Source organism: Bombina bombina, chromosome 4, assembly GCF_027579735.1.
Source record: "Bombina bombina isolate aBomBom1 chromosome 4, aBomBom1.pri, whole genome shotgun sequence".
In the NCBI taxonomy this organism is placed as follows: Eukaryota; Metazoa; Chordata; class Amphibia; order Anura; family Bombinatoridae; genus Bombina; species Bombina bombina.
Window position 1 is genome coordinate 198,411,248 of NC_069502.1, and position 25,413 is coordinate 198,436,660.

Genomic DNA, 25,413 nt, shown 5'->3' on the forward strand with positions numbered 1-25,413 from the left:
AGAAATGAGGATTTTTCTAACAGAGGCCAGAAAAACAAAACTTCTAGACTCTTGTCGGATACTTCATTCCGTTCCTCTTCCTTCCATAGCTCAGTGCATGGAAGTGATCGGGTTGATGGTAGCGGCAATGGACATAGTTCCTTTTGCGCGCATTCATCTAAGACCATTACAACTGTGCATGCTCAGTCAGTGGAATGGGGACTATACAGACTTGTCTCCAAAGATACAAGTAAATCAGAGGACCAGAGACTCACTCCGTTGGTGGCTGTCCCTGGACAACCTGTCACAAGGGATGACATTCCGCAGACCAGAGTGGGTCATTGTCACGACCGACGCCAGTCTGATGGGCTGGGGCGCGGTCTGGGGATCCCTGAAAGCTCAGGGTCTTTGGTCTCGGGAAGAATCTCTTCTACCGATAAATATTCTGGAACTGAGAGCGATATTCAATGCTCTCAAGGCTTGGCCTCAGCTAGCGAGGACCAAGTTCATACGGTTTCAATCAGACAACATGACGACTGTTGCGTACATCAACCATCAGGGGGGAACAAGGAGTTCCCTAGCGATGGAAGAAGTGACCAAAATCATTCTATGGGCGGAGTCTCACTCCTGCCACCTGTCTGCTATCCACATCCCAGGAGTGGAAAATTGGGAAGCGGATTTTCTGAGTCGTCAGACATTGCATCCGGGGGAGTGGGAACTCCATCCGGAAATCTTTGCCCAAGTCACTCAGCTGTGGGGCATTCCAGACATGGATCTAATGGCCTCTCGTCAGAACTTCAAAGTTCCTTGCTACGGGTCCAGATCCAGGGATCCCAAGGCGGCTCTAGTGGATGCACTAGTAGCACCTTGGACCTTCAAACTAGCTTATGTGTTCCCGCCGTTTCCTCTCATCCCCAGGCTGGTAGCCAGGATCAATCAGGAGAGGGCGTCGGTGATCTTGATAGCTCCTGCGTGGCCACGCAGGACTTGGTATGCAGATCTGGTGAATATGTCATCGGCTCCACCTTGGAAGCTACCTTTGAGACGAGACCTTCTTGTTCAGGGTCCGTTCGAACATCCGAATCTGGTTTCACTCCAGCTGACTGCTTGGAGATTGAACGCTTGATTTTATCGAAGCGAGGATTCTCAGATTCTGTTATCGATACTCTTGTTCAGGCCAGAAAGCCTGTAACTAGAAAGATTTACCACAAGATTTGGAAAAAATATATCTGTTGGTGTGAATCTAAAGGATTCCCTTGGGACAAGGTTAAGATTCCTAGGATTCTATCCTTCCTTCAAGAAGGATTGGAAAAAGGATTATCTGCAAGTTCCCTGAAGGGACAGATTTCCGCCTTGTCGGTGTTACTTCACAAAAAGCTGGCAGCTGTGCCAGATATTCAAGCCTTTGTTCAGGCTCTGGTTAGAATCAAGCCTGTTTACAAACCTTTGACTCCTCCTTGGAGTCTCAATTTAGTTCTTTCAGTTCTTCAGGGGGTTCCGTTTGAACCCTTGCATTCCATTGATATTAAATTATTATCTTGGAAAGTTTTGTTTTTGGTTGCAATTTCTTCTGCTAGAAGAGTTTCAGAATTATCTGCTCTGCAGTGTTCTCCTCCTTATCTGGTGTTCCATGCAGATAAGGTGGTTTTGCGTACTAAACCTGGTTTTCTTCCGAAAGTTGTTTCTAACAAAAACATTAACCAGGAGATTATCGTACCTTCTCTGTGTCCGAAACCAGTTTCAAAGAAGGAACGTTTGTTGCACAATTTGGATGTTGTTCGCGCTCTAAAATTCTATTTAGATGCTACAAAGGATTTTAGACAAACATCTTCCTTGTTTGTTGTTTATTCCGGTAAAAGGAGAGGTCAAAAAGCAACTTCTACCTCTCTCTCTTTTTGGATTAAAAGCATCATCAGATTGGCTTACGAGACTGCCGGACGGCAGCCTCCCGAAAGAATCACAGCTCATTCCACTAGGGCTGTGGCTTCCACATGGGCCTTCAAGAACGAGGCTTCTGTTGATCAGATATGTAGGGCAGCGACTTGGTCTTCACTGCACACTTTTACCAAATTTTACAAGTTTGATACTTTTGCTTCTTCTGAGGCTATTTTTGGGAGAAAGGTTTTGCAAGCCGTGGTGCCTTCCATTTAGGTGACCTGATTTGCTCCCTCCCTTCATCCGTGTCCTAAAGCTTTGGTATTGGTTCCCACAAGTAAGGATGACGCCGTGGACCGGACACACCTATGTTGGAGAAAACAGAATTTATGTTTACCTGATAAATTACTTTCTCCAACGGTGTGTCCGGTCCACGGCCCGCCCTGGTTTTTTTAATCAGGTCTGATATTTTATTTTCTTTAACTACAGTCACCACGGTACCATATGGTTTCTCCTATGCAAATATTCCTCCTTAACGTCGGTCGAATGACTGGGGTAGGCGGAGCCTAGGAGGGATCATGTGACCAGCTTTGCTGGGCTCTTTGCCATTTCCTGTTGGGGAAGAGAATATCCCACAAGTAAGGATGACGCCGTGGACCGGACACACCGTTGGAGAAAGTAATTTATCAGGTAAACATAAATTCTGTTTTTTGTCTCTTTTTCACTCTCAATCTTCTCTTTTTCACTCACTCACTCTTACTTGCTTAGAAAAAAAATGTACCCCCCCCATTAATGAATTGATCCCCAGAAGGTAGTACAAGTGGACATAACTGCTTCTGGCTTTGGATAAAATTAAAGGAACACTAAAGTAAAAAATTAATTTTCATGATTCAGATAGAACAAACTATTGAAAACAACTTTCAATTCACTTAAATTTATAATAATAATTATATAATATAATTCACAGTATATGTATGTATTTTGTGATTGGCTGATAGCTGTCACATGATACAAAATGAAGGAAAATAAATATTATTATTTGAATTTCAGACTAAGGGGTCGATTTATCAAAGACTTCGCCTGCCTTTTCCTTCCTTCAACTGCAGATTCTCACAAGAGAACCTGCAGTCAGACCACTGCTTCCCTAACACTTCCCCACCTCTTAGGTGGAGAATTTCAATCTCCCTGGTCTCGTCAAAATGGGGAGATTGACAGCTCCTGTCTGCGCATGTTTGACTGTGCCCGGGCAGGGGGTGGCATTACACAAGAGCGCAAAATAGCGTTCTTGTGCAATGCTGAATTCCGCCAGCAGCGAGCTGTGATGGACAGGGGCGCATATATACCGTAGCATGATAAAGCGAGCCCTGAGTGCTTTTGCATTGTAATTTGATTATGCATTTGTTGATTATGCAGTTCTCCTTTAATGCCCTTGAAAGACCTAGGAGAAAACAGGAAGTATATATTGAATTCTACTCGCAAGTAGTGAAGTGCAATTTCTCCGATTTACACACCCTTCTGCATTTCTGTAAACAAAGATGTGCTAGTGTTTCCTACTGCACAAGTTATTCCTTTTTCTCACGTTACAACAATGATTAACAGTATTTAATATGCTGCTGCAGCAGGACTCTCGACTATAAAAAGGTCAAGGTCAAATAAGGAGTGGGATGCAGGAATGTGCTGGGCTAGTAATTTAAGAACAAGAATATTAAAATACTTTTTTTGTACTATGTTTTTAAGATCTGCGGAGTACACTGTAATCTGTATCTGTAATTTAAATTTCTTTAACTTAAAACAAAGTATTTTTATACTGGGTGCCCCATGTTGTAACGTAACTAGAACAGAATTTTAGCAAAGGAGATTATCCTAAATTTAAGAGACCATTTAGGGACTGTTACACATTAGCTCATTGTTTCTCAAGTACCCTCAACAGGTCAGGTTTTCATTGTAGCTGAACCAGTGCACAGGTGAAATAATCAGCAGATGGCTTTGAGCAGTTTTAGTAACCATGGTGTTACTGAAAAGCTGATTATTTTACCTGTGCACTGGTTAAGCTATTATAAAAACCTGGCCTGTAGGGGTTACTCGAGGACCGCGGTTGAGAAACACTGCATTAGTTAATAAAGTAACAATCTTACAGGGTTTAATGTTCTCTTTTCAATATAATATAAAATATTCTTTTTCTAGAGACTGGAAAATCAGGACAATGTCCTGTGTGTTTAGGGCCAGCGATAGAAGTGTAGTTATGGTAAAATCTATCTACCGGTATCACTATTCTTGTAAACATCAAATGTCTCTTGGAATTTTGTATTTCCTTACAAAGGAAGCTTATGGGGCATAGAAAAATAAAACCACAAGCCGTTTATTATGTGGTTGTAGCATAAATAATGTGGGTGAAAATGAACCAGGATATTGAGCAGATTAGAATTCATTACTTGCACTTTTCATTGCACACTTGGCACTGGAGTGCTCTGCTTGAATATGGCAGTTCTGTCTTGCCAGGAATATGGTCTGTGGGGACAGTGAGACTTCTCATGATAAACACTGGTCATATGAATCTATCTAGCGCTGCTTATGCCAAAAGCAGGTCGCAAGAGTTCCCTGTTCCCAAATGTCATATGTCCAAAAATGAAAAGATAGGGGAGGAATGCTGCCAAACATTTTACATGGCTTAAAGGGACATGTTGCTCAAAATGTTTCTATTTTGTACATGAAAATGAAGCAGTTAAGGGGACAGTATACTTTATTTTTTCCCCTTAAAGGACCAGTAAACACAGTAGATTTGCATAATCAACAAATGTAAGATAACAAGACAATACAATAGCATTTAATCTGAATTTCAAATAAGTAGTAGATTTTTATCTAACAAATTTCAAAGTTATGTTTATTTCCACTCCCCCTGTACCATGTGATAGCAATCAGCCAATCGCAAATACATATACGTATAGTCTGTGAATTCTTGCACATGCTCAGTAGGAGCTGGTGACTTAAAAAGTGCAAACATAAAAGACACTGCACATTTTTTTTAATGGAAGTAAATTGGAAAGTTGTTGAAAATTACATGCTGTATCTGAATCATGAAAATTTAATTTGACCCGAGTGTCCCTTTAATGTATTTTCAATGGTCTTGTTATACCAACTGCAGAGTATAAAATGTGTGAGAAACAGCATTTTCAGGTTAATTTGTGTATATCAATTAGCTGGCTTTGTGCTTTTAAACCACAACCTATTAAATGGGTTGAGCTTGCAGGTAAAATTAAATCTCATTATGTTTTCACTTTTACACACACTTGGTTCCTTATCTTATTTGTCTGTAAACCAAAGCTCAATACTTACTGAGAACAATAGCAAATTAACATTTTATTACTTAACTATCCTGCAACACACTGGGAGTGTAATTTCTTCTTGTTGTGTTTATATAGGCTTGTCATTAGCCTAGAATACAGTGTAGAAACTTTCAGTATAGGTTGGGATAACACTGGCTAAATCAAATGCCGAAATAAGGGTAAATGAAATACTATTAAACAGTTTATTACCTCCAGCAGGTAAAATGGATCATTGGGAAAAATTAAAAAAATTATGTTTTATTGTTATTATTATAGGGTTATAGATTATTGTAAGATAACATATAGTAACAATCTAATAATCTATTTGCAACTTCGATTTTTGTATATTTTTAGTGCAAATGTCATCCTGTAATTATTTCGTCTTGTGTCTGCATCGGCACGCCTATTAGTATTTGTTAACCAATGAGTATCAGCCTATACAGGTTTAAAAGTCCCTACCTAACATCCCTCTGGAGCTTGACAAAGGCCCTGATCGGGCTGAAACGCGTTGCTCCTCCCACTATACGTCATCCAACGCTGCACCACTTTCACAGACCGGCTTCTGTATTTGTTACAAACTTGAGCGGAACAACCAAAGAATACCATTTATCGCTTCAAAGGCTTACCCGGCTCTGCCGCAACTTGCTCAAAGGATTTTATCGCCACTGCAGAAACCAAGACATGGTGTAAGTAAAAGTGAACACCTCAATTTTGGTTCTCTGCTTGTGTTTTATCTGGATCAATTTGTCGTTCCAGCTCCACTTTGCCTCGCATGATCTCAGCTGTTGATGTCGATTACCTTCGTTCTGAATCCCATCGTTTGGATTAATCTCAGGGCTCATTTGTCTTTGTTTATTTTCCTCTCTTTTATTTCATTTTTTGATGCTACACTAATTTAGTCTGTATTTGTTACACTGTGATATTGTTCATTTTGTAATCTGCTATTGCAATTTTTGTTGCAAACATTTGTTGCAATTTTATTTTATCTGCTGATCAGCTTTTATTGTTTTTCTTATGTGATTCACTGTTTTAATAAATTTTTATGTTGTAATCTACCACTGAGGTCAAGTTTTTAAACTCTGTGTATCTTGACTTGTATCATAGTATATCCTCAAATTAGTTTTAGCCGCATTTGTTGCAGCGCCAAGGTAGTTTAAATATTCTTTTTCCCTCTTTTGGGGATAGTTTGTTTAAATTAATTCCTGGGTAAACTGTCTATTTAAACATGTTAAAAACCGGGGGCGTAGCCTAACCGACAATGGAGGAGGCTGTATAGCCACTTTGCTCCGTGCAGGCAAGAAGAAAAAGAGGCACTCAACTCATTTTTACATGAATACTGCTCTACAATATACTGGCCCGTGACTTAGTTCATAGGGCTTCAAGCTAGAACGAATATATCGATCGCAGGCTGGTTGCAATGTGGACGCTGAGACTTGAAAGAAACGGCTATGGGGAAAGGAAACGCCATCTTGCTTGATTTCATGGCGCAACACTACTATAAGTATTGAAGCAGTTTGCAATCCAGTGATACGCTTCTCACGGAGCTGAAGTCTACACAATGAATATGGAGGGCATAACAAAGGATTTCTGGAGGTCTGTTGAAAAGCTCCTGATTGACCATTTCTCCAGGTTAGAGAGATGCTTAGAGCCTGTTATTCAGAAATGCAGCTATCTGGAGGGAGCACACGCAGTTAATTACAGCTCCTTGTAGGAAGCCTGCCACTTAACAGTGATCACTCCGATACACATAGACCTAGCGGAGCAGCTGAATAAGCTAGATGAAGCTCACACCGAGACGATCACTCTCCCGTCCAGAGTAACGAGTTCCAACAACAAGGGGGCCCGCTAAGCCAGTGGCCCACAACAAGGATCTGAAGGGACTGCACCACTTGAAAGCCAAGCAGCCTGTAAAGAAAAAGGACATCAGAGATTACGCACCTCTCTAATGCAATGGATCTGGTGTTTATTGTGCCTGCTATATATCGCACACCATGGTGCAAGGGTTGGTGTCAAATCTGTGCTTAAAGAGGAAGGTCTGCTCTATGTACTTAACGTGGAAATTGTGAAAACAGGAGTTGGTTAATACATGTGAGGCTACCCAGTGCTATACCATAAAGATGGCTTCCTACCAAACCGCACACTTGCTGTCCCACAGACTTGGAATTTGAAGATTAAAAATTGGCTCTAGATCATTAGAAGGTATAATCTGTTTTAGTATCCTGTTTTTAAATTTAAAATGTTACTTGGCTATTTTCATTTAAGAGACCTATTATTATTATTGGGCTCCCTCAGCATCGGACAACAATACATACAAACTGAGACACTGTCTACAAATATATCTTATTTTTCAAGAGAAATTATAAGAAATAGATTTGAGATGGGTGCCTTGCTAATATTAATATTCATTACTTAACTCAACCTTTGTTGTAATAACCCTGTAACTGCTATACTGCCTACTTGCCTGCATTTAATAGACTCTTTTTTACTTTATTGGACTTTTCCAACACTTAATAATGATGTAGAGTGGAATGTTATTTATGTAAGGTGTTACCCTGTCACTGGAAGGTATTAAGAGAAATGGAATGCACTACACTCTGTTAAGTGTGTATGTTACTAACCTCTAGGCCCCACCGCGCTGTTTGCGGCCGAGACAGTGTAGTGTGATAGCCCTAGCCTTCTAGATCTAACATGCGCACGGGGTACTGATGAGCTTACCATATGATCCTTGATTTCTGGGGAGGAAGCACCTCTGATAGGCCCCTATGATTCTTTGAATATGTCTACATAATTATTACATACACATGTATAGTCGCCCTTCCGCCTTTAATTTGATAGGAGGGAACAGTTACCTTTATATAAACATATGCGTATGACATAGGGTCGTCTAACCTTGTTAGTCTCTCTTACTTTTAATGAGGGACCTTGTGGTCCAATTTATACATATGACTCCCTGTATGTTAGCATATCTAAGCGTAACAACGCAGATTCTCTAATACTTCCCAGGACATATTTTGATGGCTCTACCGCTTGCCTAAATTCACCTCAACCTTTTAGGGTTAAATAGATGGCACCAATGACCTTGGAAAGGAGATATAGACCACAAGTGTATTCCCTCCCAAAGAAAACCTACTACAACTGCCCGTTAAGTTAATTTACCAACTTACATATGCTGAGTTATTGGTCTTATTAATGGTCAGCTGAGATACTATACACATAACATTCACATGCTCTAAATATATTGACCATTCAGGTCCAAATATGGCCTTTAGGTTTTAACTGTTTCCATTTTCCAGTGTATATAACGATTCTGAGGTCCAAAAGTTGATATGTAGCTTTGCTATGATGAGAAATGTGTTATGTTGCTAATATGGGCTGGTCCCATACTGTTGCTTTCATTTATGGTCTCCCTGCACACAATATCTTAACTGAGCTCCATAATCCATGTCTCTGTAAATGGATTAGAACTTAAGTTTCCACCAGGCTAGACGGGACAATAGACTAGTAGACATCCAACCCTCTCATACTTTCTCTCTAGTAACCCTTATGTCTATAAGCGCAAAGTAGTAGCACATTTATTTTTGTGCCATGATATAATAAGTTATCTTATCTTTATATGGAAATAGGATTTTTTGTACATGCTGCCTATCATATCTAAATAACCACCTCCCCCCGACATAATGTTCCTTCTCGTTAAGGAGGACTACCTATTCGGTTTATCTTTCCTATACCGCAACCCCAACATCAGTAATTCCTACAACAGAACAAAATGTTTACAACTTAAGAGTTTATTACCTATATCATATAGAAATTATTAATCATAAAGATAGCATTAAAAAGTAAAAAACAAGAGGTTCTTCACTTGGGGCCCATGAGTGGCCCTTTCACATTAATGTTAACCTATCTTATATTATGTTTACTGCAACTTTGTGGTTCAAGAGTGGCCACTTAAATCATTTGGTAGGTATACAGTTTGAGCAGCACTTATTGCCCGTATTGCCACTGTTATTTGTCATTTAACCATATTATGCACTTATCTGATCTGTTTTAGTAGCCTACCCTGTACTAATTTATTTTCTTTTATATATATGTTTTGGCAATTACTACCTGTTTGTTTTGGAAAGAACCCCAATAAAAATATTAAAAAAAATAAAAATGTTAAAAACCTATTATTTTTTTTTGCATGGAAAGGTTAAATAAAAGCTGTTAAAATTTAAAGTGAATGGATTACAACAGAGTCCTGGCTACTCACTGGCTGATACATGCAACTCTGCATAAAAAGTTTGTTTATTCAGCACAGGTAAAATCATTTTCTTCTTTAAAAACAAAACACTGAAATACATTATTTTGAGTATCATGTCCCTTTTAATTATGCATTGTAAAATTTACTATTACTACCAGATAGGCTGGAGTGCATTAAAGGGTCATGATACCCAAATGTTAAAACACTTGAAAGTGTTGCAGCATTGCTGTAAAAAGCTGAATAGAAAATATCACCTGAACATCTCTATGTAAAAGAAAGATATTTTACCTCAAAATGTCCTAAGTATTCAAACCCCATTGCAAAGGACTTTAAGCAGCAAATCAGTATGTCTGAGTTAAAGGGCCACTAAACCCAAAATCTTTCATTCATGATTCAGATAGAACATACAAATTTAAACAACATTACAATGTACTTCTATTATTTATTTTGCTTAATTTTTTAGATATTCTTATTTGAAGAAAAAGCAATGCACATGGGTGAGACAATCACATGAGACTTCTATGTGCAGCAACTAATCAGCAGCTACTGAGCATATCTAGAAAGAATATCAAGAGAATAAAACAAATTGGATAATAGAAGTAAATTAGAAAGATGTTTAAAATTGAATTCTCTTTCAAAAAAATGTGGGTTTTATGTCCCTTTTAAGTTAATTCTCATGAGATCACAGTAAGAGTTCATGACCTCAGCACTGTTGATGCGGATTGGCTGCAGTTCATTTCTTCTTTTTTCTTTTTTTTCTTTTTTACCTGCAGCTGGGCAGCAGCTGAAGCGTATGTATATGTATGTATATATATATATATATATATATATATATATATATTTACAAACTTTGCCTCCCATGGAGGTGGTGAAGTAAGTTTGTGCTAGATTCTTCGTTGATATGCGCTTCGCAGCAGGCTGGAGCCCGGTTTTCCTCTCAGAGTGCAGTGAATGTCAGAGGGATGTGAAGAGAGTATTGCCTATTTGAATTCAATGATCTCCTTCTACGGGGTCTATTTCATAGGTTCTCTGTTATCGGTCATAGAGATTCATCTCTTACCTCCCTTTTCAGATCGACGATATACTCTTATATATACCATTACCTCTACTGATTCTCGTTTCAGTACTGGTTTGGCTTTCTACTACATGTAGATGAGTGTCCTGGGGTAAGTAAGTCTTATTTTCTGTGACACTCTAAGCTATGGTTGGGCACTTTTATATAAAGTTCTAAATATATGTGTTTAAACATTTATTTGCCTTGATTCAGGATGTTCAATATTCCTTATTTCAGACAGTCAGTTTCATTATTTGGGATAATGCATTTGAATAATAAAAATTTTTCTTACCTTAAATTTGACTTTTTCCTGTGGGCTGTTAGGCTCGCGGGGGCTGAAAATGCTTCTTTTTATTGCGTAATTCTTGGCGGAGATTTTTTTGTCGCAAAAAATTTTCTTTGTCATTTCCGGCGTCTTACTTGTTGCCGGAGGTTGTTTGTGATTGCGTAATTTGTTTTACGTTTTGCGCCAAAAATGTCAGCGTTGCCGGATGTGGCGTCATTCTTGGCGCCAAAAGCATTTAGGAGCCTAATAATGTGGGCGTCTTTTTTTGGTGCTAAAAAATATGGGCGTCATTATTGTCTCCACATTATTTAAGTCTCATTGTTTATTTGATTCTGGTTGCTAGAAGCTTGTTCATTGGCATTTTTTCCCATTCCTGAAACTGTCATTTAAGGAATTTGATAGATTTTGCTTTATATGTTGTTTTTTCTATTGCATATTGCAAGATGTCTCAGATTGACCCTGGATCAGAAGCTACTTCTGGAAAAACGCTTGACTGAGTTCAGTCCTACCAAAGCTAAGTTAATTTATTTTAAATTATATGAATGTTTATCTTTAGCTATGGTTTGTAATAGGTTATCATGATAAACTTTTACATGCAGAATCCATTAGTATTTATGCTTTATATATTGCCATTCTTTTTACATCTTATGTACAAGAAATATTTAAAAGATTTTTAAGAAATATTTTTCTGATTCTATTTTAAAGGCTTTGTCTGACTTTGTGCCTTCTAATAAAATTTTTAGGTCTTTTTCAACTTCTTTTTTAATTATTGAAGTTTCAAATGACCAACAACATACTGATTTATCCTTCTCTGATGATGTTTTTTCTCATTTCAGAATTTTCTTCTTCAGATATTGACACTAACAAATCTATTTTTTTATTAAAGTACATTTGTTCTTTGTTGAAAAGGTGTTGATTATTTTACATTAAGGTAACTAGTTCTTTTTCAAGACTAGCTAACACTATTTCTGCTTATTTATTCTTCTGTGTTTTCAGAGGTTTTTTTCCAATTCCTTATACTAGGAAATGGAATAGGCTGAAAAGTTTCTTTTATTCCTTCTTCAAAGGTTATAAACTATACTCTTTGCCGGCAGTTTAATTCAATTTGGAGGGTTCTCCAATTTATTGGGGCTATCTCTACTCCTACTAATTATGCTATTGTTTCTATAGCAAAATAGTATTTATTTTCCTTTAGATGGTTGTATCTTATTTATGGAAAATTATTTAGTTTCAGGTACTTTTCTTGGACCTATGATTTATTTGGATGTTGCAATTGCTTATCAGATTATGATTTATTTTAGCATTGTTAAAGGGACAAAATTTACTAGACTAGGTGCTGTTGCATTTGTCTTGTTGTTTTGCATTTATTGATTATGCAAGTCCACTGTATTGTCTGGTCCTTTAACTGGACTATCATGCTAATAATTTCATTTGTGTCTTCATTTTATTGAATATTTTCACAAATTAGGTTTAATCTATGTCTTTAGCTGTTTGAGCTAGAAGAATTTTGTGATTTCTAAAAATCCATATTTCTTTTGTTCTAAGATAATCAATTATTTGTTTTATAATTGGATTAAATTCTTAACTGTTACTCTGGGCTTCAAGATTGAGTCCTAAGACTAAAACTTTAAAGCGTATACTAGTTTGGTTGTTCTTATTATGGAATGAATTCCTGAATTCTTTCCCAAGTAACATGTTTTTAATTGGAAATTTTTTCCATTCGCAATCAGCTCCCTTAAATTGCGATGTATGTGCCGTATTCCAGCTTGGCTGGCAAGGGGCAGGTTAAAACTTTTTTGAAATTTATTTGGTTCTATTCAGGTCCAAATTTCTTTGATTTTATTCCAGTAAGGCTAACACTTTCTTTAAGTGTGTTTCGGTCCTATTTATTTTGGGTACTGTTGAAGCATGGCTGGTCACCCGTGGGGTTCAAGCACTGCTCAGACCTGGAATCTTCTGGGGTATTTCTTCCAGTTCCATTTTTAGGAACTGGGTTTTGGAGTTTTTATTCAAACTATTCTGCCTTTTTTTGGTCAGTGATAGCATTATTTGTTTTCTTTAGATACAATAAATGCATATTTTTTCTGTATTCATTCAGATTATTTTCTGAGGATGTGGAATCTTATATGATTCACTTTGTTCTTCAGGACCTAGTTTGAGGATCTTTTTTTCAAAAGCTCTTGATTCCTCGCACAAGGGTCACCTTTTTTTTGGGTTTCCAGATAGTTTGTGTCACTGTCTTTGTCTCTATCAGACAAGGGACAATTTTATTGGGTTCCGTCTGTCGGTACCTTTAGTCTCTATTATTTCCTTCAGTTGCTATATATGCATAGAAGTTTTAGGTCTTATGGCCACAGCATTGGATTCAATTCCCTTTGGTGCAGGGATTCTAGGATTTCGCATTTTAAATCTTCAAATCCTAATAGTTATCTCTCTTGATTTGGTGGTTAAGATCACCATCATTTAGTTCTACAGGTCTCTTCGTTTCTTTCAACCTGGACCATGATCTCTACAGATGTGAGTCTTTTTGGTTGAGAGGCTGTCTGAGGATCTCTGTCAGCACAAGGGGTTTGGAAATCTCAGGAGGCGAGATTACCATTTGATATTTTAGAACTCCGTGTTTTCTCAGAGTTTTTCAGTTAGTTTTCTTTTTGAGGAAGAGACGTTTATTGTTTTTCAGACAATATCACAACTATGGTGTATGTCACTCATCAGGGTAGGACTATCAGTCCTTAGGCTGTGACAGAAGTGTCTCGGATATTAGCTTAGGTTAAATCCAGCTCCTATCTAAATTCTGTAGTTTTTTTCCCAGGTATAGATATTTGGGAAGCGGATTATCTCTGTTAATCAAGCTTTACACCCAGGAGAATGGTCTCTCATACCCAGATATGTTTTTCAATTTTTCAGATGTGAGCATTTCTAGAAATAGATCTGTTGGCATCTCATCTGAATAAAGAACTTCCCAGGGGCCTATTCAGGTCCGGGGATCCTCAGGCGGAAGTAGTGTATGCATTGACATTTCTTTGGAAATTATCTTTTTGCCTATTTCTTTCCGCCTCTAGTTCTTCTTCCAAAGTGATTTTCCAAAATTCTTATGGAGTATTTGTTTGTTATGCTGGTGGCTCCAGCATGGCCTCTCAGGTTTTGGTATACGGATTTCATTCGGATGGCCAGTTGCCAACCTTGAACACTTCCGTTTAAACCACACCTTCTTTCTCAAGGCCCATTTTTTCCATCAGGATCTCAAATCATTACATTTGAAGGAATGGAGATTGAACGCTTGGTTTCAGGCTCGTAAATCTGTCTCTAGAAAGATTTATTATTGAGTCTGGAAGACCTACTTTTCTTGGTATTCTTTTAAAATTCATAGAATTTTATTATTTTTTTCAGGTTGGTTTGGATATGGTTTTGTCTGCAGTTCTTGTTAGGACAAATCTCTACTCCTCCTGTTCTTTTTTCACAGAAAGATTGCTAATCATCCTGATATTTATTGTTTTATTCAGGCTTTGGTCCGTATCAAGCCTGTCATTAATTCAATCTCTCCTCTTTGGAGTCTCAATTTGGTGCTGAGGGCTTTACAGGCTCCTCCGTTTTGAAACTATTCATTTTCTGAACATTAAATTACTTTCTTGGAAAAGTATTGTTCCTTTTGGTTATTTCTTCTGCTAGAAGAATTTTTGAGTTATCTGCTCTTTTTTGTGAATATCTTTTTCTGATTTTTCATCAGGATAAGGCAGTGTTACTTCCTGATATTCATCATTTTTTTCAGGTTTTGATTCGTATCAAACCTGTCATTAAGCTAATTTCTCCTCCTTGGAGTCTTATTTGGGTTCTGAAGTTTTTTCAGGCTCTTCTATTTGAGCATATGCTTGCTCTGGACATTAATTACTTTCATGGAAAGTATTGTTCTTTTTGGACATCTCTTCAGCTAGAACAGCTTTTGAATTATCTGTTTCCCTTTTCTTCTGTTAAGTGTGATCAGTCCACGGGTCATCATTACTTCTGGGATATTACTCCTCCCCAACAGGAAGTGCAAGAGGATTCACCCAGCAGAGCTGCATATAGCTCCTCCCCTCTACGTCACTCCCAGTCATTCTCTTGCACCCAACGACTAGATAGGATGTGTGAGAGGACTATGGTGATTATACTTAGTTTTATATCTTCAATCAAAAGTTTGTTATTTTAAAATAGCACCGGAGTGTGTTATTACCTCTCTGGCAGAGTTTGAAGAAGAATCTACCAGAGTTTTTGCTATGATTTTAGCCGGAGTAGTTAAGATCATATTGCTGTTTCTCGGCCATCTGAGGAGAGGTAAACTTCAGATCAGGGGACAGCGGGCAGATGAATCTGCATAGAGGTATGTAGCAGCTTTTATTTTCTGACAATGGAGTTGATGAGAAAATCCTGCCATACCGATATAATGTCATGTATGTATACTTTACACTTCAGTATTCTGGGGAATGGTACTTCACTAGAATTACACTGTAAGAATTACATAAAGCTGTTTAATAACTAGAAATTATGTTTAACGTTTTTGCTGGAATGTAAAATCGTTTTCATTTGCTGAGGTACTGAGTGAATAAATGTTTGGGCACTATTTTTCCACTTGGCAGTTGCTTAATCTTTTTTCTGACAGTTTCTGTTCTCTCTCACTGCTGTGTGTGAGGGGGAGGGGCCGTTTTTTGGCGCTTTTGCTACGCATCAAATATTTCAGTAAGCAACTCATTGTATTTCCTGCATGATCCGGTTCATCTCTACAGAGCTCAGGGGTCTTCAAAACTTATTTTGAGGGAGGTAATTTCTCTCAGCAGAGCTGTGAGAATTATAGTTGACTGAGATAAAAAACGTTTATTCTGTAATTTGTTTCCTGCTTTCAGAATTTGTTATCTTTGCTAATGGGATTAAACCTTTGCTAATGGGATTAAACCTTTGCTAAAGTTGTGTTGTTTACACTATAACTGTTTTCAATGTATTAATTTTCAACTGTCATAGATCTTCTGTGCTTCTTAAAGGCACAGTACGTTTTTAATATTATTCTAATTGAATTGTATTCCAAGTTGCAAGTTTATTTGCTAGTGTGTTAAACATGTCTGATTCAGAGGATGATACCTGTGTCATTTGTTGCAATGCCAAAGTGGAGCCCAATAGAAATTTATGTACTAACTGTATTGATGCTACTTTAAATAAAAGTCAATCTGTACAAATTGAACAAATTTCACCAAACAACGAGGGGAGAGTTATGCCGACTAACTCGCCTCACGTGTCAGTACCTGCATCTCCCGATCGGGAGGTGCATGATATTGTAGCGCCGAGTACATCTGGGCGGCCATTACAAATCACATTACAGGAGATGGCTACTGTTATGACTGAAGTTTTGGCTAAATTACCAGAACTAAGAGGTAAGCGTGATCACTCTGGGGTGAGAACAGAGTGCGCTGATAATATTAGGGCCATGTCAGACACTGCGTCACAGGTGGCAGAACATGAGGACGGAGAACTTCATTCTGTGGGTGACGGTTCTGATCCAAACAGACTGGATTCAGATATTTCAAATTTTAAATTTAAACTGGAAAACCTCCGTGTATTACTAGGGGAGGTGTTAGCGGCTCTGAATGATTGTAACACAGTTGCAATACCAGAGAAAATGTGTAGGTTGGATAAATATTTTGCGGTACCGGCGAGTACTGAGGTTTTTCCTATACCTAAGAGACTTACTGAAATTGTTACTAAGGAGTGGGATAGACCCGGTGTGCCGTTCTCACCCCCTCCGATATTTAGAAAAATGTTTCCAATAGACGCCACCACACGGGACTTATGGCAAACGGTCCCTAAGGTGGAGGGAGCAGTTTCTACTTTAGCTAAGCGTACCACTATCCCGGTGGAGGATAGCTGTGCTTTTTCAGATCCAATGGATAAAAAATTAGAGGGTTACCTTAAGAAAATGTTTGTTCAACAAGGTTTTATATTGCAACCCCTTGCATGCATTGCGCCGATCACGGCTGCAGCGGCATTCTGGATTGAGTCTCTGGAAGAGAACATTAGTTCAGCTACTCTGGACGACATTACGGACAGGCTTAGAGTCCTTAAACTTGCTAATTCATTCATTTCGGAGGCCGTAGTACATCTTACTAAACTTACGGCGAAGAATTCAGGATTCGCCATTCAGGCACGCAGGGCACTGTGGCTAAAATCCTGGTCAGCTGATTTTACTTACTGGTTACTTCTAAGTCTAAATTGCTTAATATACCTTTCAAAGGGCAGACCTTATTCGGGCCCGGGTTGAAAGAGATTATCGCTGACATTACAGGAGGTAAAGGCCATGCCCTGCCTCAGGACAAAGCCAAAGCTAAGGCTAGACAGTCTAATTTTCGTTCCTTTCGTAATTTCAAAGCTGGAGCAGCATCAACTTCCTCTGCACCAAGACAGGAAGGAGCTGTTGCTCGCTACAGACAAGGCTGGAAACCTAACCAGTCCTGGAACAAGGGCAAGCAGACCAGGAAACCTGCTGCTGCCCCTAAAACAGCATGAATTGAGGGCCCCCGATCCGGGATCGGATCTAGTGGGGGGCAGACTTTCTCTCTTCGCCCAGGCTTGGGCAAGAGATGTCCAGGATCCCTGGGCGCTAGAGATAATATCTCAGGGATACCTTCTGGACTTCAAATACTCTCCTCCAAGAGAGAGATTTCATCTGTCAAGGTTGTCAACAATCCAGACAAAGAAAGAGGCGTTTCTACGCTGCGTACAAGAGCTCTTGTTAATGGGAGTAATCCATCCTGTTCCACGATCGGAACAGGGACAGGGGTTTTACTCAAATCTGTTTGTGGTTCCCAAAAAAGAGGGAACTTTCAGACCAATCCTGGATTTAAAGATCCTAAACAAATTCCTAAGAGTTCCATCGTTCAAGATGGAGACTATTCGGACAATTTTACCTATGATCCAAGAGGGTCAGTACATGACCACTGTAGATTTAAAAGATGCCTACCTTCACATACCGATTCACAAAGATCATTACCGGTACCTAAGGTTTGCCTTCCTAGACAGGCATTACCAGTTTGTGGCTCTTCCATTCGGATTGGCTACAGCTCCAAGAATCTTCACAAAGGTTCTGGGTGCTCTTCTGGCGGTACTAAGACCGCGGGGAATCTCGGTAGCTCCATACCTAGACGACATTCTGATTCAAGCTTCAAGCTTTCAAACTGCCAAGTCTCATACAGAGTTAGTACTGGCATTTCTAAGGTCACATGGATGGAAGGTGAACGAAAAGAAAAGTTCACTCGTTCCACTCACAAGAGTTCCCTTCCTGGGGACTCTTATAGATTCTGTAGAAATGAAGATTTACCTGACAGAGGACAGGCTAACAAGACTTCAAAGTGCTTGCCGCACCCTTCATTCCATTCAACACCCGTCAGTGGCTCAATGCATGGAGGTAATCGGCTTAATGGTAGCGGCAATGGACATAGTACCCTTTGCACGCTTACACCTCAGACCACTGCAACTGTGCATGCTAAGTCAGTGGAATGGGGATTACTCAGACTTATCCCCTTCTCTGAATCTGGATCAAGAGACCAGAAATTCTCTTCTATGGTGGCTTTCTCGGCCACATCTGTCCAGGGGGATGCCATTCAGCAGACCAGACTGGACAATTGTAACAGACGCCAGCCTTCTAGGTTGGGGTGCCGTCTGGAATTCTCTGAAGGCTCAGGGACAATGGAGTCAGGAGGAGAGTCTCCTGCCAATAAACATTCTGGAATTGAGAGCAGTTCTCAATGCCCTCCTGGCTTGGCCCCAGTTGACAACTCGGGGGTTCATCAGGTTTCAGTCGGACAACATCACGACTGTAGCTTACATCAACCATCAGGGAGGGACAAGAAGCTCCCTAGCTATGATGGAAGTATCAAAGATAATTCGCTGGGCAGAGTCTCACTCTTGCCACCTGTCAGCAATCCACATCCCGGGAGTGGAGAACTGGGAGGCGGATTTCTTAAGTCGTCAGACTTTTCATCCGGGGGAGTGGGAACTCCATCCGGAGGTCTTTGCCCAAATACTTCGACGTTGGGGCAAACCAGAGATAGATCTCATGGCGTCTCGACAGAACGCCAAGCTTCCTCGTTACGGGTCCAGATCCAGGGATCCAGGAGCAGTCCTGATAGATGCCCTGACAGCACCTTGGGACTTCAGGATGGCTTACGTGTTTCCACCGTTCCCGATGCTTCCTCGATTGATTGCCAGAATCAAACAAGAGAGAGCATCAGTGATTCTAATAGCTCCTGCGTGGCCACGCAGGACTTGGTATGCAGACCTGGTGGACATGTCGTCCTGTCCACCTTGGTCTCTACCTCTGAAACAGGACCTTCTGATACAGGGTCCCTTCAAACATCAAAATCTAACTTGTCTGAAGCTGACTGCTTGGAAATTGAACGCTTGATTTTATCAAGACGTGGGTTTTCCGAGTCAGTTATTGATACCTTAATACAGGCTAGGAAGCCTGTTACCAGAAAGATTTACCATAAGATATGGCGTAAATACCTATATTGGTGTGAATCCAGAGGTTACTCTTGGAGTAAGGTTAGGATTCCTAGGATATTGTCTTTTCTACAAGAAGGTTTAGAAAAGGGTTTATCTGCTAGTTCATTAAAGGGACAGATCTCAGCTCTGTCCATTCTGTTACACAAACGTCTGTCAGAAGTTCCTGACGTCCAGGCTTTTTGTCAGGCTTTGGTCAGGATTAAGCCTGTGTTTAAAACTGTTGCTCCACCATGGAGTTTAAACCTTGTTCTTAATGTTTTACAGGGCGTTCCGTTTGAACCCCTTCATTCCATTGATATAAAGTTGTTATCTTGGAAAGTTCTATTTTTAATGGCTATTTCCTCGACTCGAAGAGTCTCTGAATTATCAGCCTTACATTGTGATTCTCCTTATTTGATTTTTCATTCGGATAAGGTAGTTCTGCGTACTAAACCTGGGTTCTAACCTAAGGTAGTTACTAACAGGAATATCAATCAAGAGATTGTTGTTCCTTCCTTGTGTCCAAATCCTTCTTCGAAGAAGGAACGTCTACTGCACAACCTGGATGTAGTCCGTGCTCTAAAATTTTACTTACAGGCAACTAAGGAATTTCGACAAACGTCTTCTCTGTTTGTCGTTTACTCTGGGCAGAGGAGAGGTCAAAAAGCTTCTGCTACCTCTTTCTTTTTGGCTTCGTAGCATAATTAGTTTAGCTTATGAGACTACTGGACAGCAGCCTCCTGAAAGAATTACAGCTCATTCTACTAGAGCTGTGGCTTCCACTTGGGCCTTCAAGAATGAGGCCTCTGTTGAGCAGATTTGCAAGGCTGCAACTTGGTCTTCGCTTCATACTTTTTCCAAATTTTACAAATTTGACACTTTTGCTTCATCGGAGGCTATTTTTGGGAGAAAGGTTCTTCAGGCAGTGGTTCCTTCTGTATAAAGAGCCTGCCTATCCCTCCCGTCATCCGTGTACTTTTGCTTTGGTATTGGTATCCCAGAAGTAATGATGACCCGTGGACTGATCACACTTAACAGAAGAAAACATAATTTATGCTTACCTGATAAATTCCTTTCTTCTGTAGTGTGATCAGTCCACGGCCCGCCCTGTTTTTAAGGCAGGTAAATATTTTTTAATTTATACTCCAGTCACCACTTCACCCTTGGCTTTTCCTTTCTCGTTGGTCCTTGGTCGAATGACTGGGAGTGACGTAGAGGGGAGGAGCTATATGCAGCTCTGCTGGGTGAATCCTCTTGCACTTCCTGTTGGGGAGGAGTAATATCCCAGAAGTAATGATGACCCGTGGACTGATCACACTACAGAAGAAAGGAATTTATCAGGTAAGCATAAATTATGTTTTTTCTGATTTTTTTCATCAGGAAAAGGTGGTTTTTGCTGTCCTCATTTCAATTCTTACCTAAAGTTGTAAATTCTAACAAACATTAGGGAGGAATTATTCTTTTCCTAAGACTTCTTTGGTGAGATAATTACTTTCTATGTTGAAACTATTCAGATTTCAGATAGACTTCTAGTCTATTTTTTATCTTTTCTGGTTTTAGGAAGGTCAAAAAGCTTCGGCCATTTATTTGGCATCTTGCTTAAACTTTTGATTCATCATGCTTATTTGGAGTCGGGTGGATTCCCGCCTCAGAGGATTACGGCTCATTCTACTAGGTAAGTTTCTACTTCCTGGGCTTTTTAAAGAATGAAGCTTCTGTTGATCAGATTTGCCAAGCAATGACTTGGTCTTCTTTGCATACTTTTCCTATGTTCTACCATTTTGATGTTTTCTCTTCTTTAGAAGCAGTTTTGGTAGAATGGTACTTCAGGCAGCTGTCTCAGTTTGATTCTTCTGCTTATAATTTCAGTTTTTTTCATTATAAAACTTGAAAATTTTTTGATTTGGGTAGTGGATTCATTTTTCAGCGGAATTGGCTGTCTTTATTTTTATCCCTCCCTCTCTAGTGACTCTTGCGTGGAAGTTCCACATCTTGGGTATTTATTATCCCATACGTCACTAGCTCATGGACTCTTGCTAATTACATGAAAGAAAACATAATTTATGTAAGAACTTACCTGATAAATTCATTTCTTTCATATTAGCAAGAGTCCATGAGGCCCACCCTTTTTGTGGTGGTTATGATTTTTTTGTATAAAGCACAATTATTCCAATTCCTTATTTTTTTTTTATGCTTTCGCTCCTTTCTTATCACCCCACTTCTTGGCTATTCGTTAAACTGAATTGTGGGTGTGGTGAGGGGTGTATTTATAGGCATTTTAAGGTTTGGGAAACGTTGCCCCTCCTGGTAGGAATGTATATCCCATACGTCACTAGCTCATGGACTCTTGCTAATATGAAAGAAATGAATTTATCAGGTAAGTTCTTACATAAATTATGGGGTTTTTTTCATAGAGATGCTCAGGTGATATTTTCCTGACAGCTTTTTACAGTTATACTGCATCAGTTTCAAGTGATTTAGCATATGAGTATTATGTCCCTTTAAGTAAAGATACTTTCATGTGCACGGTGATTGCTAGGGTTGTCACCTCAGCCATGTTTCCCTGGACAATTATGAGTTACACATGCTGCAGGGTGTGCAGGGAGGAACATGTATTGTGTTTTTAGATAGCACTATTCATATTCCTCCCTGCACAACCTGCAGCATGTGTAACTTATAAGTGTTCTGTATTTTAAGGGACGCGTGGCAACCCTAGTGATTGCATACCTCCCAACATTTCCAAGGGGCTTTCTGGGATGCAGAATGTTAAAAAGCTTGTTGGCAGTGGCCCTGACATTTTGTGGGAGGGCGGAGTCACAAGCAGGTTGTGGGTGTGGCTTGGTGGTTCCTTAAAACCGGGACAGTGAGAGGCTGCAAATTGGAAGTGGCTAGATCACGCAGCCTGTGACAGTCCTACAGGATGTTGGGGCAGTTGGGAGGTATGCAATTACTTTATTAGTGCAGATGCTTAGGTATATATTTTGCTAATGGCCATACTAAGGCCCTGATGATCAAATATTCTCCATTTTAGAGGAAAATTGTAGTCCATATATCACAGGGGTTAAACTCGCTGAATGATCAAAGAAAAAGGATGGAACTCTCCAGCACTGTGAGATCCCTCTCATTTCTGTATCTGAAAGAGAGACAAGCCCAGTGCAATATAGCACTAATGCATGATATGAGAGTTTTGTTACTTTGTGCTTTTAATTTTATATTACTTTACACTTCAGATTGGGTTCTTTCAGTATTATTACATTCAAGCTTTGCACTTTCTATTTTATATTTTAATACATTTAGATTTAGATCCAGCAGTGATTTTACAAATCCCTATTATATTTTGAAAGTTACTTTAACAAATTAGGATCATACTTTGTATATTTTTGTGTATCTTTTACAAATTGCATTGCTATTTTCTCTTGTGTAAACTAAAACACAGATTCAGAAAGTGGGAGGGACAGGTGTGATCTCAGGGTATGTCTGAAGCTTTGTCACAAGTCTTGTGAAATGCTCTAAGCATTTTAAACAAGCTGGTCTCGCTGATTTTTGTCGCCAGCTGTATGGAGGTGAAGTATACTCAAAATTTACAATACACTTAGTTAAATGATAGAAAAGTAATGTATACTAAACTATAGGCAAAACAAGTTAAATTGCATGAGAACATTTCAGTTTAATTTGTAATTAATGCAAATTGTGCCTTTATATCAGCCCCAGGTGTTTTCCAGTTGCCTTCTACTCCCCTGTGAAATTCTGAATCGTAGAGAACTTCATTACTTTCTATGGAAGGCATTGGTTTAGTGCCTTTTTGAAGTCTGCACTATCTTTTTCTCTTCAAATTAGAGAATATTTGCTTATGAGGCCCATAAAAAAGTAATGAAGCTGTCTGGAAAACTGAAACCATTTTATTTTGAAAGAAGAAATACAAAGTGCAATGTAATTTGTAAAAATACACATAAATATACAAAGTATGATCCTAATTTGTTACACAGAAACTCTGAAAGCATAAACAGAATTTTGTAAAATCTCAGTACTAAATACAATGCTCTATACAAAAAAAAAAATAGTGCATTGTTAAAATGTAATAAAACTTAATCTGAAGTATAAAGTAATATTAAATGCAAAGTGAAAATTCAGCAGAACTGTCATGTCATGCAGTGATCTATTGCACTGGGCTTGTGTCTCCTTCACCTACAAAAATACAGGGAACACCTGTATAGCATAATCTTCCTTTTAAGAATTTCACTAGGGATCTTGCAGTGCTGGAGGATCATTTTAGAGCATATCAACTGAGTGGAGAGCTTTAGATCAACAGACTTTTATACAGGTATAGTCTATGAATAATTTGTTGAAGGACCACTAAAGTAAAAATCTAAAGTTTCAGGATTCAGGTAAACCATTCAATTAAAAAAAAAAACAAAGGAAGAGAAAAAGAAGGCGCTCCAATGGCGTATTATCTCTGGGGTAAGGTCCCCAAAAACCGCACTTAATGGCCCCAAAGGAAATATACTCACAAATTTCTAGCACTTATCACAAAGTGCAATATCAAGTGGTCTGGGTGATTATTGCACTTTGTGATAAGTGCTAGAAATTTGTGAGTATATTTCCTTTGGGGCCATTAAGTGCGGTTTTTGGGGGACCTTACTCAAGAGATAATACGGCATTGGAGCGCCTTCTTTTTCACTTCCTTTGTTATCCAGATAATCACCTTCTTGAAGGACCTGCCCTTTAGTTGGATTGTTGGAATCATCATCAGCCTTTTGTGTGGCGCCTCAGTGATCTTCACTATCGCTGTTTCACAGTGGGCACAATGGTTAGTACAGCAACTCAGGAGTGCAGTGCACGTGAAGACAGGGTCCTGCCAAGTCCCCCCAATTCCAATGATAGATATATATATGTCCACAGCACTGTGTCTTTCAAAATACTTTATTCTCTGTACATAACAGGTATACCTGTTATGTACAGAGAATAAAGTATTTTGAAAGACACAGTGTTGTGGACATATATATATCTATCACTGTTTCACAGTGGGAACTGGGTATCTCTTTATTATTTGAATTTAGAAAACAAAAAACTTTCCAATATACTTCTGTTATCAAAACCTACACATTCTTTTTATATGCACACTTTGGCACATGCTCAGTAGGAGCTGCAGCCTCAAAGTGCACAGTATATGAATTTTGTGATTGGCTGATGACTGTCACATGATACAGGGAGAAGGAAAATTGGATTAACTTTTAAATTTTAAATGAGCTGTAGAATGTTTTTCAAAATAACAAATTCACAATAAAAATACAATGAAATGGCAGTTATTAATTTCTTCTGTATTTAGTGATCCTGTAATAGAAGTAAATTGTATTTTTTACTTAACTTGCATGCTCTATCTGAACTTTACTTTTGACTTTAGTGTACAACGTTTAATGTTCCATTAATAGTGGCAGAAAAGGTTTGCCTTAAAAACATGCACAAAAATATAATTTGTTGTAAGTCAGTGAAATAAACCCAGATATACTCCTGTATTCCATACACCTCAGGGCCACTCCCACTCATGTCCCTAGCTAGTATATGGTTCTTTTCACCTGGGTTTAAAATCTGTAGCATCCTTCTCCCATCTGGGTGGGAAACAGGACAGGTGTTACTTAGAAAGATTTAGGTCTATTACAGAATAAAGTATAGTTGCTCATAAAGTCTGCATTTTATGAAAGAGCCTAATAAATTGCAGATTGTAGGCTTAAAGGGACAGTCTACACTAAAATTGTTATTGTTTAAAAAGATATATAATGCCTTTAATACCCATTCCCCAGCTTTGCACAACCAACATTGTTATATTAATATACTTTATAACATTTAAACCTCTAAATTGCTACCTGTTTCTAAGCCACTACAGACAGTCTCATCACTTGTTTTTTTATTTGCTTTACACAACAAGAGACTGCTAGTTCATGTGGGCATACAGATAGCATTGTGTTCACGCCCAAGGAGTTATTTAAGGGTTAGCACAACACAGTACTAAATGCAAGTCAATAGATCATAAATAAAAAGTAATGTGATCAGGGGGCTGTCAGAAGATGCTTAGATACAAGTTAATCACAGAGGTTAAACTGTTGGTTATGCAAAACTGGGGAATGGGTAATAATGAGATTATCTATCTTTTAAA

The 25,413-nt window shown here is 38.9% G+C and overlaps 1 protein-coding gene across 1 annotated transcript in view; it reads left to right on the forward strand.

The window, feature by feature from the left end:
* The window catches only part of HS6ST1 (heparan sulfate 6-O-sulfotransferase 1), a 249,272-nt gene that overhangs the window by 163,654 nt on the left and 60,205 nt on the right, over positions 1 to 25,413 (forward strand). The window lies entirely within an intron of this gene.